This window comes from Eretmochelys imbricata, chromosome 21, assembly GCF_965152235.1.
Source record: "Eretmochelys imbricata isolate rEreImb1 chromosome 21, rEreImb1.hap1, whole genome shotgun sequence".
Lineage (NCBI taxonomy): Eukaryota > Metazoa > Chordata > Testudines > Cheloniidae > Eretmochelys > Eretmochelys imbricata.
In genome coordinates this window covers 19,354,277-19,367,972 of record NC_135592.1, presented here as the reverse complement: position 1 = coordinate 19,367,972, position 13,696 = coordinate 19,354,277, and positions in this window count along the sequence as shown.

The following is a 13,696-nucleotide window of genomic DNA, read 5'->3' as shown; positions in this document are numbered from 1 at the left end:
AAATAAAAGTCATAAAATTAATCCACTTAATACCAAATGTAATCAACATAATCAATTCTAAAGAGGATTTTAAGTAGGTAGCTGTCTGTTTAGTTATAAAACCCAACTAAAGAATTTTACCAAAGTTAATCAAATCTATGATTTACAGCTGGTCACAGGATTGATACTGAGAACAAGTTATCTAATGTCTAAGGCCTGGTCTACACTACATGGTTAGGTCAACATCAGCTGCCTTGCATCAACCTAGCTGTGGAAGTGTCTTCACTTAAATTTGGCTCCCATTGATGCAAGTGCCTCTCTGCACTGATTTAGTAACATCACCTCCCCAAGTGGCGTAGAGCTCCAGTTGATGTAACTAGGTCAACACAGAGACAGTGTAGACACTGTGTTGCTTACATTGACTATTATTGGCTTTCAGGAGCTGTCCCACAATGCCCCACATTGGCAATACAATCAATACCAGCCCTCCTAGTGAGGACACGCACCACCAACACACGGAGCCAAGTGTATGCGCACACGTGCACGCCATTTAAAAGTGCAGGGGGTGTATGCTGATGTAAATTAGGTTGGCATAATTTTGTAGTGTAGACATGGCCTAAGGCACATCCTCAGAGCCAATTATAAAGCTTCCTTAGAATTCTATTCTTGTGAGATGGGTAACCCTTTCCTCCCTCTTCCCATCAGAGAGATTATGGTCTAGACTTTAGCAGACTACTTAAGCAGAAGTTAGACAACTTTTATTTACCAGAAATTACAGATGACGATCTCAAGTCTCTTAAGACAAACAACCACAGAACACACTTTAGTGAATAATTTTATGAGACAATATTTTAAGCTACTAAACAGAGAACTTTCTGTCACCTTTCTGAGGTGGACTTTATGGTTATTCATACTCACACATGTACACAACCACGCTTTCAAACCCTAACGTTAAAAAGAATATAAAAAGGCTGCTATGTCTCCCAGCTACAAAAATATTCAGAAAAGAAAAACAAAATACTTAACAGAAGCTTTGCAAACTCTTCAACTGATGTCTGTGACACATCCCCTCAAAATATAATAAATTCAATTACATGAGACCACTTTTGAATAAGCTGGTACTGTCTTATCTGTGTGAAAGTTCTTAAGAGGACATTGTGTTATCAGTTTAAGGAAAGTTCAACAACAAAATCCTTTAAAAATATTTGACTGAAAAAACCAAACAAAAACAAAAACACCCTAACAGTCACTCAACATTCATCCATCAGTAAAATTAAAAATAAGTTCAAACAAATAATCAATTTCATCACTTCAGTTTCCTCAGAAAGAATAGAGTAAATGCCTCATTTCTATTTTAGAACTGGGCTATAAGTCAAACAGCTTGTCTTCTGCAATCTTCATCTTGAAGGATAAAAGTTATTGTAAAGCCTCTGAAGATGAAACCCATCTAAAACATAAATACCTTTATATGAAATTTAAGGTAACTATACCCATGAAGCTATTCTTCTCACAACTGTATTCCAGTCCTGTGATTTTTCCATTTTGTAGTTTCAGGAACTCTATTTTTTATCCCCTTGATCAGAAAGTTTGTATGTGTCAGAGTCATTGTCAGAGGACCAGGAAAAAAAAAATAATCCTGATTCTTGTTTGCAGAATAATAATTCTACACACCACTTCAAATATAGATTGATAAAAAATTCCAAGGTGTACAACACAATTTTAAAATTTATTTTATTCTGTGACTGGATGATTTTTGTGTATCAATGGATTGAGGTGTCAACACACCTAACGTTGGGAGTACATAACACCCACCCACACCATGCTTATAGTTATACTTCTGGCCACAAGCTCTCTGTTTGACGTTGGGCAAGTTATTTAGCGTATTTGACTCAGTGTCCTCTCGCTGTATAACAAGTACAACAATATTGACTTATCCACAGCCGTACTTTAAAGCTTACTTTGTTAATATCTGCAAATCCCTCTGAAATCCTCTGATTCAAGATGCTATACAAGTACAACATTCAAAGTAATGAATTCAAAAATATTAGATGATAAATTTATCTTAGTGAGGATATGTGTAATGTTTCTTTAAAACTGTAGCAGGAAGCCAGAAGGAAAGGGCCCTGGAGAAGTTTGTAGGAAAAGCTCTACAGTGAACCAGAAAGACAGAATAGTTTCAGGGAATAACACTCAGTTTAATAAAATTCCCTTTTCAGTGTTAAAAAAGATGTACTTTACCATTTTCACATGACAATGCCTCAGTTAAGATCAAGCCTGTAAAAGGCAAGCCTACCTTCAAGGAAATCATATAACTAACATTAATTGTATGAACATTTTACATTAAATATTTCAACTTGCTTAATTTCATTTAAGATTGAATCAGAACTGGCGTGGGGTAGAACATTGGACAGTTTCAAACTCTAGCACATCTCAAATTCAGGATTGCCTCAAACTCTGGATCATTTAAGTAACTTCTCCAGTGGGAGAGCACCTGAAACTGGAACACATAAAAAAACCTCTGAGATTATTACAATCTGTGGACCAGCTCAAATTTGGGACCAGCTCAAACTCCAGGCCATCAATTTGAAACTTCATTACTTTAAAAGTACTGAACTGATTTTCTTCACATTTGGCTTGTTTTGTAGATATAATTGAAAAAACAAGCAAGGCTGAAGGTTATAAGTACTACACTGTGATTTACTGTATGCAAGTATAAGAAATTTCAGCTGTGTATCATATTAAATTTTAAAATAACTAGAATTCTATAAGGGACAATACTTAAATATAAGTCTGAGGGGAAGGAGTTACATTTGAGACTTAAGCTCATCATATTTCTCCTGTTGCAGAATTACAGGCAGTTCAGAGAAGAGTGACAAATGATAATAAAGCACCTGGAAAACCTCATCTGTGGAGAGATTGAAAAGATTGGGATGGTTTATTTAGAAAGGAAATATGAGAAAAGTATAATACAATGAATGGTTTAGAGAAGGTACATTTGGGAACTTCTGTTCTCCCAGTCTCATTACTCAGGAACACAGAGCCATTCACTGCAATTAAAGGACATGAAATTTAAAACTGATAAAAGGAAATACTTTTTCACACAATGTTTGATTAAACAGTGGAACTTTCAAAGATTAAAAAAGATCTTACAGAAAAATGCATCGCTCTTTCCCTCAAGTGTGGATTCTTCTTTCCCCTCGTCTGCAAAAGTTACACTGGTCCATGATCAAGGATGGGCCTTACACAGCTGTAATTCCCATGGATGAGGCAGATCAAAACACAGTGCAGAGGTCAGAGTTCAGGTAAGGATCCGATAGCCTGGAGATCCAATCCAAGGGGACAGTTCAGCAAGGCAGCAGAAGGGTCCAAGTAGCAACAAGCAGGCAATGGCTTGTTGGTCAGACAAGGACAGGAAGGAAGCAGGAAGTTTATATAGGGTCACTAGCCAATCAGGGTCAAGATCATGTGGCCAATCAGGGAGCAGGCTGCAAAACCCTGGCTGTTGACCCACTCAACTCTGTAAAGTCCCCTATAGCCTGGTGCATGGCTGTGGTGTGATGGGTAAGGCTGTTTTCTGAGCTTCTAAAGGGCTTTGCTTTGAGACTAGATTACTGACAACAGCCCCATTCCAGTGATAGATTAAGGTCCAATATCTTATATGTCTTCTTGGATAGAAATGTGAGTTCAGCCCTTAGACAGAGGATATTATGGCTTTTCCAAAGGAACACATAACACTTTCTTCCACTTCTCTGAACATACCTGGACTTACAACGTATATCATTTAAATGCATAGAATAGCTACTTTAAGTTATTTTCAGAGATTTCTAAAATGTATTAGAAATTGTATTACAATTTTTTATTAAGGTACATTTCTGCTCTTCCGCTGATCACTGTACAGTTGGATTTGTCATACAAAAGCAATCTGGCTTTTTAGACAGGGGGATACAAAAAATAATCCTCTCTTTTTAAACAACTCTCTAAAATGCTTTTCCTGTTAAGTATGTGGCGTAGAATCAACCCTGGTTATATGCATCTATATTATATCATATGCACACACAAAATAGGACGAAGTTCATATAACATCAACATCTTACTACATCCACCCATATCTTTCTTTTTCCATAAATGTGACTATTCAGTTGTAAAAGTGAGATGTTCCTGTATTTGCTTATTTAACTTTCCTTTTCTGTTTTTGATGTAACTAACAACCAACCTCTCTACTTTAAGAAGACTTTTACTCAAAAAAGTAGACATGCCAGTAATTCCATGCACTCCAGGAGGATTTTACTTATGTTTCCAATTTACATGGAAGATGCTCAGATACTACACTGATGGGCAACTGTGTAAACCCTACAGTGGACAGAGAGATAGATATAATAATTAACCAGATCATCTGTCCACCTTCTGGGAAATGTATAGTTATTATTAGTGTAATACTCTTTCCCAAAGTGACATAAAGGGGTTGCTGATTAATAAAAAAGGTAACACATTGAAAAGAAATATGTTTTAACATTTTTCGAAACCTAACAACAACAAAAAGGTATCTTGTAAGGCTTTCATCTTCTAATTACTACTGATTTGAGACTCTATTTCTGTAATTATATTTATGTAACCTGTTTTAATAACTGCTAAATCACAATAGCAGCTGCCTCCTATGACTGTGAAGACTACTTAGAATGCTTTCTTTCCATCAAAACAATAATTCCAATAATTTTAATGACCAGATTTCTGCAGATGTTTATTGCAATACAAGTGCCTGATGCATTGAAGTGAATGGCAGAACTCCTATTGACTTCTGTAGGAGCAAGATTGGGCCCTTGATTTTCACTATTGAGATATTTCTTCCCCCATTCAGTTAAAGGAGCATTTCAAGACAAGCATCCTTTGATCAAACTGTTTGGAATCTTTCCCAGAATTACAAGTGAAGCAAGTCTGGTCATCTCATACTTCATTTTATCCCATGCTATATAGATGGTTCTCAGATCCTTCCGATCATATTTTAAAGAATGACAAAAGATTCTCACAACAGTTTTTCTCAATATCCCTTTAAGAAAAGTTTACACACCAAATTCATGAACATCTTCTTGTTTGGGTCATAGAATCATAGAATATCAGGGTTGGAAGGGACCTCAGGAGGTCATCTAGTCCAACCCCCTGCTCAAAGCAGGACCATTCCCCAATTAAATCATCCCAGCCAGGGCTTTGTCAAGCCTGACCTTAAAAACTTCTAAGGAAGGAGATTCTACCACCTCCCTAAGTAACACATTCCAGTGTTTCACCACCCTCCTAGTGAAAATTTTTTTCCTAATATCTAACCTAAACCTCCCCCACTGCAACTTGAGACCATTACTCCTTGTCCTGTCCTCTTCTACCACTGAGAATAGTCTAGAACCATCCTCTCTGGAACCACCTCTCAGTTCGTTGAGAGCAGCTATCAAATCTCCCCTCATTCTTCTCTTCTGCAGACTAAACAATCCCAGTTCCCTCAGCCTCTTCTCATAAGTCATGTGTTCCAGACCCCTATTCATTTTTGTTGCCCTTCGCTGGACTCTTTCCAATTTATCCACATCCTTCTTGTAGTGTGGGGCCCAAAACTGGACACAGTACTCCAGATGAGGCCTCACCAATGTCGAGTAGAGGGGGCGATCACGTCCCTCGATCTGCTCGCTACGCCCCTACTTATACATCCCAAAATGCCATTGGCCTTCTTGGCAACAAGGGCACACTGCTGACTCATATCCAGCTTCTCGTCCACTGTCACCCCTAGGTCCTTTTCCGCAGAACTGCTGCCTAGCCTGTAGCGGTGCATTGGGTTCTTCCGTCCTAAGTGCAGGACCCTGCACTTGTCCTTGTTGAACCTCATCAGATTTCTTTTGGCCCAATCCTCCAATTTGTCTAGGTCCCTCTGTATCCTATCCCTGCCCTCCAGCGTATCTACCACTCCTCCTAGTTTAGTATCATCCGCAAATTTGCTGAGAGTGCAATCCACACCATCCTCCAGATCATTTATGAAGATATTGAACAAAACCGGCCCCAGAACCGACCCCTGGGTCACTCTACTTGACACCGGCTGCCAACTAGACATGGAGCCATTGATCACTACCCGTTGAGCCCGACAATCTAGCCAACTTTCTACCCACCTTATAGTGCATTCATCCAGCCCATACTTCTTTAACTTGCTGACAAGAATACTGTGGGAGACCATGTCAAAAGCTTTGCTAAAGTCAAGAAACAATACATCCACTGCTTTCCCTTCATCCACAGAACCAGTAATCTCATCATAGAAGGCGATTAGATTAGTCAGGCATGACCTTCCCTTGGTGGGAAGGGATCACTTTCCTCTCATGTAAGTGCTTCAGGATTGATTCCTTGAGGACCTGCTCCATGATTTTTCCAGGGACTGAAGTGAGGCTGACTGGCCTGTAGTTCCCAGGATCCTCCTTCTTCCCTTTTTTAAAGATTGGCACTACATTAGCCTTTTTCCAGTCATCCGGGACTTCCCCCATTCGCCACGAGTTTTCAAAGATAATGGCCAATGGCTCTGCAATCACAGCCACCAATTCCTTTAGCACTCTCTGATGCAACGCGTCCGGCCCCATGGACTTGTGCACATCCAGCTTTTCTAAATAGTCCCTAATCACCTCTTTCTCCACAGAGGGCTGGCCATCTACTCCCCATGCTGTGATGCCCAGTGCAGCAGTCTGGGAGCTGACCTTGTTCGTGAAGACAGAGGCAAAAAAAGCATTGGGTACATTCCACATCCTCTGTCACTAGGTTGCCTCCCTCATTCATTAAGGGGCCCTGTCAAGGTTCCTCCCCCACTCTGAACTCTAGGGTACAGATGTGGGGACCTGCATGAAAAACCTCCTAAGCTTATCTTTACCAGCTTAGGTCAAAAACTTCCCCAAGGTACAAAATATTCCCCCCGTTGTCCTTGGACCGGCCGCTACCACCACCAAACTAATACTGGTTACTGGGGAAGAGCTGTTTGGACGCGTCCTTCCCCCCAAAATACTTCCCAAAACCTTGCACCCCACTTCCTGGACAAGGTTTGGTAAAAAGCCTCACCAATTTGCCTAGGTGACTACAGACCCAGACCCTTGGATCTTAAGAACAATGAATAATCCTCCCAACACTTACACCCCCCCTTTCCTGGGAAATGTTGGATAAAAAGCCTCACCAATTTGCATAGGTGACCACAGACCCAAACCCTTGGATCTGAGAACAATGAAAAAGCATTCAGTTTTTTACAAGAAGACTTTTAATAAAAAATAGAAGTAAATAGAAATAAAGAAATCCCCCCTGTAAAATCAGGATGGTAGATATCTTACAGGGTAATTAGATTCAAAAACGTAGAGAACCCCTCTAGGCAAAACCTTAAGTTACAAAAAAGATACACAGACAGAAATAGTTATTCTATTCAGCACAATTCTTTTCTCAGCCATTTAAAGAAATCATAATCTAACACATACCTAGCTAGATTACTTACTAAAAGTTCTAAGACTCCATTCCTGATCTATCCCTGGCAAAGACCAGCATACAGACAGACACAGACCCTTTGTTTCTCTCCCTCCTCCCAGCTTTTGAAAGTATCTTGTCTCCTCATTGGTCATTTTGGTCAGGTGCCAGCGAGGTTACCTTTAGCTTCTTAACCCTTTACAGGTGAGAGGAGCTTTCCCCTGGCCAGGAGGGATTTCAAAGGGGTTTACCCTTCCCTTTATATTTATGACAGGCCCACACTTTCCTTGGCTTTCTTCTTGTTGCCAACATACCTGAAGAAACCCTTCTTGTTACTCTTGACAACTCTTGCTAGCTGCAGTTCCAGGTGCGATTTGGCCCTCCCGATTTCATTCTTACATGCCCGAGCAATATTTTTATACTCTTCCCTGGTCATATGTCCAACCTTCCACTTCTTGTAAGCTTCTTTTTTATGTTTAAGATCCGCTAGGATTTCACCGTTAAGCCAAGCTGGTCGCCTGCCATATTTACTATTCTTTCGACACATCGGGATGGTTTGTCCCTGTAGCCTCAACAGGGATTCCTTGAAATACAGCCAGCTCTCCTGGACTCCTTTCCCCTTCATGTTAGTCCCGCAGGGGATCCTACCCATCTGTTCCCTGAGGGAGTCAAAGTCTGCTTTCCTGAAGTCCAAGGTCCGTATCCTGCTGCTTACCTTTCTTCCCTGTGTCAGGATCCTGAACTCAACCATCTCATGGTCACTGCCTCCCAGATTCCCATCCACTTTTGCTTCCCCTACTAATTCTTCCCGGTTTGTGAGCAGCAGGTCAAGAAAAGCTCCCCCCCTAATTGGCTCGTCTAGCACTTGCACCAGGAAATTGTCCCCTACATTTTCCAAAAACTTCCTGGATTGTCTATGCACCGCTGTATTGCTCTCCCAGCAGATATCAGGAAAATTAAAGTCACCCATGAGAACCAGGGCGTGCGATCTAGTAGCTTCTGCGAGCTGCCAGAAGAAAGCCTCATCCACCTCATCCCCCTGGTCCGGTGGTCTATAGCAGACTCCCACCACTACATCACTCTTGTTGCTCACGCTTCTAAACTTAATCCAGAGACACTCAGGTTTTTCTGCAGTTTCGTATCGGAGCTCTGAGCAGTCATACTGCTCCCTTACATACAGTGACTAACCAATTTATTTGAGCATGAGCTTTCATGAGCTACAGCTCACTTCATCGGATGCATACCGTGGAAACTGCAGGACATTATATACACACAGAGACCATGAAACAATACCTCCTCGTCCCCGGGGCGGGGGAGGGGGGGGTTGAGAAAGCCTGGATTTTTGCTGGAAATGGCCAACCTTGATTACCATGCACGTTGTAGGGAGAGTGGTCACTTTGGATAACCTATTACCAGCAGGAGAGTGAGTTTGTGTGTGTGGTTTTTGGAGGGGGATGAGGGAGTGAGAGAACCTGGATTTGTGCAGGAAATGGCTCACCTTGATTATCATACACATTGTGAAGAGAGTGGTCACTTTGGATGGGCTATTACCAGCAGGAGAGTGAGTTTGGGGGGGGGGGGGGCGGAGGGTGAGAAAACCTGGATTTGTGCTGGAAATGGCTCAACTTGATGATCCCTTTAGATAAGCTATTACCAGCAGGACAGTGGGGTGGGAGGAGGTATTGTTTCATGGTCTCTGTGTGTATATAATGTCTTCTGCAGTTTCCACGGTATGCATCCGATGAAGGGAGCTGTAGCTCAGGAAAGCTCATGCTCAAAAAATTGGTTAGTCTCTAAGGTGCCACAAGTCCTCCTTTTCTTTTTGCGAATACAGACTAACACGGCTGTTACTCTGAAAACTGTCATTATGCAGATTAAAAGGTGTCTCTCCCCCCACCCCCACCCCCCATCAACTTAAACATCACCCTGGTGGCGGAACATTGTTCTCCCGCTGGAGTTACGAGCAGAGCGAGCCCGCCCGCCCCAGCCAGGACAATGCAGGGTCAGACACCGTCTGCCCTTCACCCGGAGAGCTCCCCGCCACACGGCCTATTCGCGGCTCCTGCTCGCAGCCCCCGAGGGGCGAGCGCAGCTGTCGGGTTGCTCGGGTGTGAGCTTCTCTCATGAAGGCTCCTGCAAAGACCCCAGCTACCCTGTCCCCCAGGAGCCTGCCCCCCCCCCCCAGCCGCCGAGCATGGGACCCCAGAGGTTGGAGGGGCCGGGGCAGGAGGCCAAGCGATGCGCGCCGCGCTCTGGGCCAGGCTCCTCGGGAAGGGAGAAGTGACGTCTGCACACGGGGTTGATTTGTCCCCCGAAGGGAGGATTTCCCAGAGAACAGGAGCCCTTTCTGAAAGGCAGGACGTCTCGCCGACTTGGGAGCAATTCTGGGTTTTTTGCTGGGTTTTCTGGCACGTCTAAAAGCTACTGTTCATTTCCTGGAACCCCCCCCCCAGTCTCCCCTTAACCCAACACCTAGCTTTGGGGGAAACAAAAATATTCGATCTCAATTTGTGGCCGAAGAATGGACACACAATTAAACAGCGGCTGCAGTACACATCGTACGTCATTCACAGACACTGCGGGGCCCTGCAGCCTGCCAGGCTGTAAAAATAATCACAGGGCTGCTATGACACTGGGATCTTGAGAATAACCCCCTGTCTCCACCCTAACCCCAGTCCCTCCATTGCAGAGCAGGGGTGGGAGTCAGGTTCCCAGGGCACTGCTCTGGAGGAAGATCACAGCTTACCTCCTCCAGGGACTCCATGGCTGCAGCAGCCTTTGCAAGGCAGGTCCCTGCTCCATCTCCCCCTCTCTGTGCATTAGCTGAGGGGGGAGCCCCAACTCCCCCCTTCACACAAATCATGTCTTCCCCCATGGCTCGGGCAAGGGAAAGCGCGCGAAAAAGCCAGCCGCGAGGAGAACGAAACTACACAGCACGGGGGAGATCATACACCTTATTAGCATATTGCTTCTGATTGGACAAGGGGCAGGAGCGCCACAGGGGGAGGAGGGTCCACTTGCTCTGGCCCAGGGCCCCAGGAAACCCTTGTCCGCCTCTGCTCGTCTCGCTATTGGCCTAGTTTTACCAGGGGCTGCCTAAAAGCATTGGTGACGTCAGTGCAAACCAACATTCCAGACAGTGACGTCTTCATCTTGCTCTATGGAGTGTACACCGACATGTACATTTCCAGCTGATTTCTTTTATAATTATATGGTAACAAGGAGAGAGTCAGCAATTTTTCCATAATAGTGGCTGTGTGACACTTTTGTATTTTTATGTCCGGCTTTGTAAGCGAATGGTTTTTAAGTGAGGTGTAACTTGGGGTCTGTAAATCAGACTCCTGAAAGGGGTACAGCAGTATGGAAAAGTTGAGAGCCACTGCAATCCTTGGGCGAGCAGGGGCAGAGACTGGTGGGACGGGGGGAGAAGGGGCAAAGAAGGGCCTCTCTGCCCCAGGCACAGACTGGGGGAGGGTTGGAACTGTGGCAGAGTGGGAATTTTCTGTACTATTTTGTATGAATACTATGTGCCTCAGTTTCCCCTATGTGCTGCATGGTTAAGTAGGTGGTGGGAAAAGGTTGTTTATCCTTTGTAGAGACCCAGAGATACAGACGTGGCAGACGCCTAGATGCCTGGGCCCTGGGGCCCCATGCCCATGGAGACGCCCAGAAGACAATGGCCACTCCAATTGCCCAGACATTTGGCACCTAGCAACTAACAACCATGGATGGCCCACCCTCTGCAGGAAGCCAGTGGGATGGATCTAGCTGGAGAACAAAGGGCTGAGGAGGAAGGCCAGGGGACAAGGTTTGCCCAGGAAGAAAAACAAAGGGCTGAAGAGGAGCCACGTTGGGGGTTGTTCAGTGTGGGGCCACTGGAATCGGGGACGCTCTCCTGAACTGGGACAACAAAGGGGTCAAAGGGCTCTCGGTTGACGCGGATGGACCATGCCGGAACTCTCTGTTCGAACCAAGGACTCTCTACGCTGTGTTCCAGACAGCTAATAAACCCTCCTGCTTTTACAACAGTGGCTGAGAGCCACATCAGTTTAAGGAAGTTGGGGGTACATTGCTCCCTTTGGGGGTACAAGTCTCCCTGATGTAAGGCGACTGTTGTCCACTTCCTAAAACTCAGTGGGGGTGTTTGGGTTAGCTAGCTCCCAGTACCAAAAGGAAGGGGAAGGGTCAATGGGAAATCAGGACCCTGAGACTGCCAGTCCCCAGGAACAATGGGGAGAGGCCAATGCGCCAGGTCAGTCTGATTGACAGGGCGGGCAGGTTACTCAGGGAGTCAGGAGGCCAGGGGGGTCCCATCCTCTGTGTGAGCCAGAATTGCCTGGGTCAGAGAGAGAGGGGCCGAGTTAAGGAGAAAGCAGGGGTCCAAACTGAGCTGGGGAACAGGGTCATGCCAGACAGGGGGGCCAGAAAAGCAGCCCAGGTAGCACGTCAGTGCTGGGAACGGAGCCAAGAAGCAGCCAGCCACAAACCCAAGGGAACAAAGTTTCCCTGGAAAATTGTGGAATGTAACTATCACTTGCCATTCATTCTCAACTCTGCCACATGCTTCTCTCCGGAATGGGGCCTCGGAGAGACAGCCCCATAGACATCTGGGGGCAGGGAGAGACCCAGGGGTGTAGGGAAAATGGGGGTAGGATGGAGGGAGCTGGAGAAAAGTAAAGATACATGGGGGAGGTGTTATGTGTTGGGACAGGGACTGACCAACCCTCAGTACATGCTGGGGGGGTGCCTGGGTGCCATTTCAGATGGGGGGCAACTTTAATAGGTACTACTTAGGCATCTGAAAAATCTAGGGTTTTTTTTGCAGATAACTTGGAAATTAGCTGACAGGAGCACTGTATCTAATTCCTATGTAACTGTAACCCTTCTGCACGTCAGAGTTAGCAGCAACAAGGGCCAGGTTGAGTATCTAGGGGTTTCAATAACGCAATACAAAACCAGCTCGAGCCCCCACCCAGAGACCTGGGACAATTACAAATCACCCCCGGGTGCCTCCAAGAGGCAATACTTCCCCTCTCACAAGCACAGAGTCTGAATGTAGCAAAAGCCTTTTAATAAAGGAGGGAAACAATGTGGCATTATGCTGGGGAAACACCACCCACGGGATTCATAACACAACCCATGAGCAAAAGACCCACCCCCAAGTAAATCTGGCAGGGTCCTTTTCCCCTCAGGGTCTTGAGCCGGTGAGAAATGTGCAACCCACACCGGGCTCGCTGGGGGAGCTCCAGGACACTGGGGGGCAGGGGCTGGAACCCCCCCTCCAAAACCCCCCCGCCGGAACCCCGACTCATGGGCTGGGCATCGCTGTTTGGCGACCGCTCCCCCTAAGGGGCCCCCTCCCCCTCTTTGAGCTGGGGGGGGCCTCTCTCCCCCCTCTCCCCTCCCCTTCCCCCTCTCCGGGCTGGGGGGGGTCCCCCATCCCTTCCCCCTCTCCTCTGTCCCTCGCCTCTAATTCCCAGGTTTCTGATGCTTGAGTTTTGCTGATGCCCACGTTCTGGAAGGGAAGGAGCTGTCCCTGCCCAGCAAGCCGGACCTCTGCCTGCATGAAGTCTCTGCTGTTTAACTGAGTTCAGATTCCTGCCCCTGGTTGGAGCTGAATTCACACTGCTGCGGGGTGGCGGGGGGGGGACAGTCTCTCAGAGCCCCACAAGTCTTGTCCATCCCAGCGGCCTTTCAACCCTCTGGCTCTCTGTCTGTGCATGCTCAGTGTAGTCCAGGGGTCCTCAAACTGGGGATTGTGAGGTTATTATGTGGGGGTCATGAGCTGTCAGCCTCCACCCCCAAACCCTGCTTTATCCCCAGTCATTATAACAGTGTTAAATATATTAAAGTTGTTTTTAATTTATAACAGGGGGTTGCATTCAGAGGCTTGCTGTGTGGAAGGGGTAACCAGGACAAAAGTTTGAGAACCACTGAAATGGTTCAATTAATTTTTTTTTTTCAGAAAAATTGGGTGTTTGATTCAAGGCAACCTATTGTGGAAAGTGTCGGCTTTAATAAAAAGCATTCACTGTCTTCTTGGAAAATTCAAAAACCAAAAATTGTTCTGTTTTCAGTCATTCTGGACTAATTTTTTTCTGATTCTGGTAGAAGATTTTCGCAGGGTTGGCCATTTTTGTCAGAAGTTTTTCTTGCTCTAGCCCTCCTGGAGGGGGACAAAAGCTTGAAAAGGTGACCCCTAAAGGCTCCACCACCAGGAGATCAAGAACAGAACCCAAAGTTGTTTTCAAAATCTCAT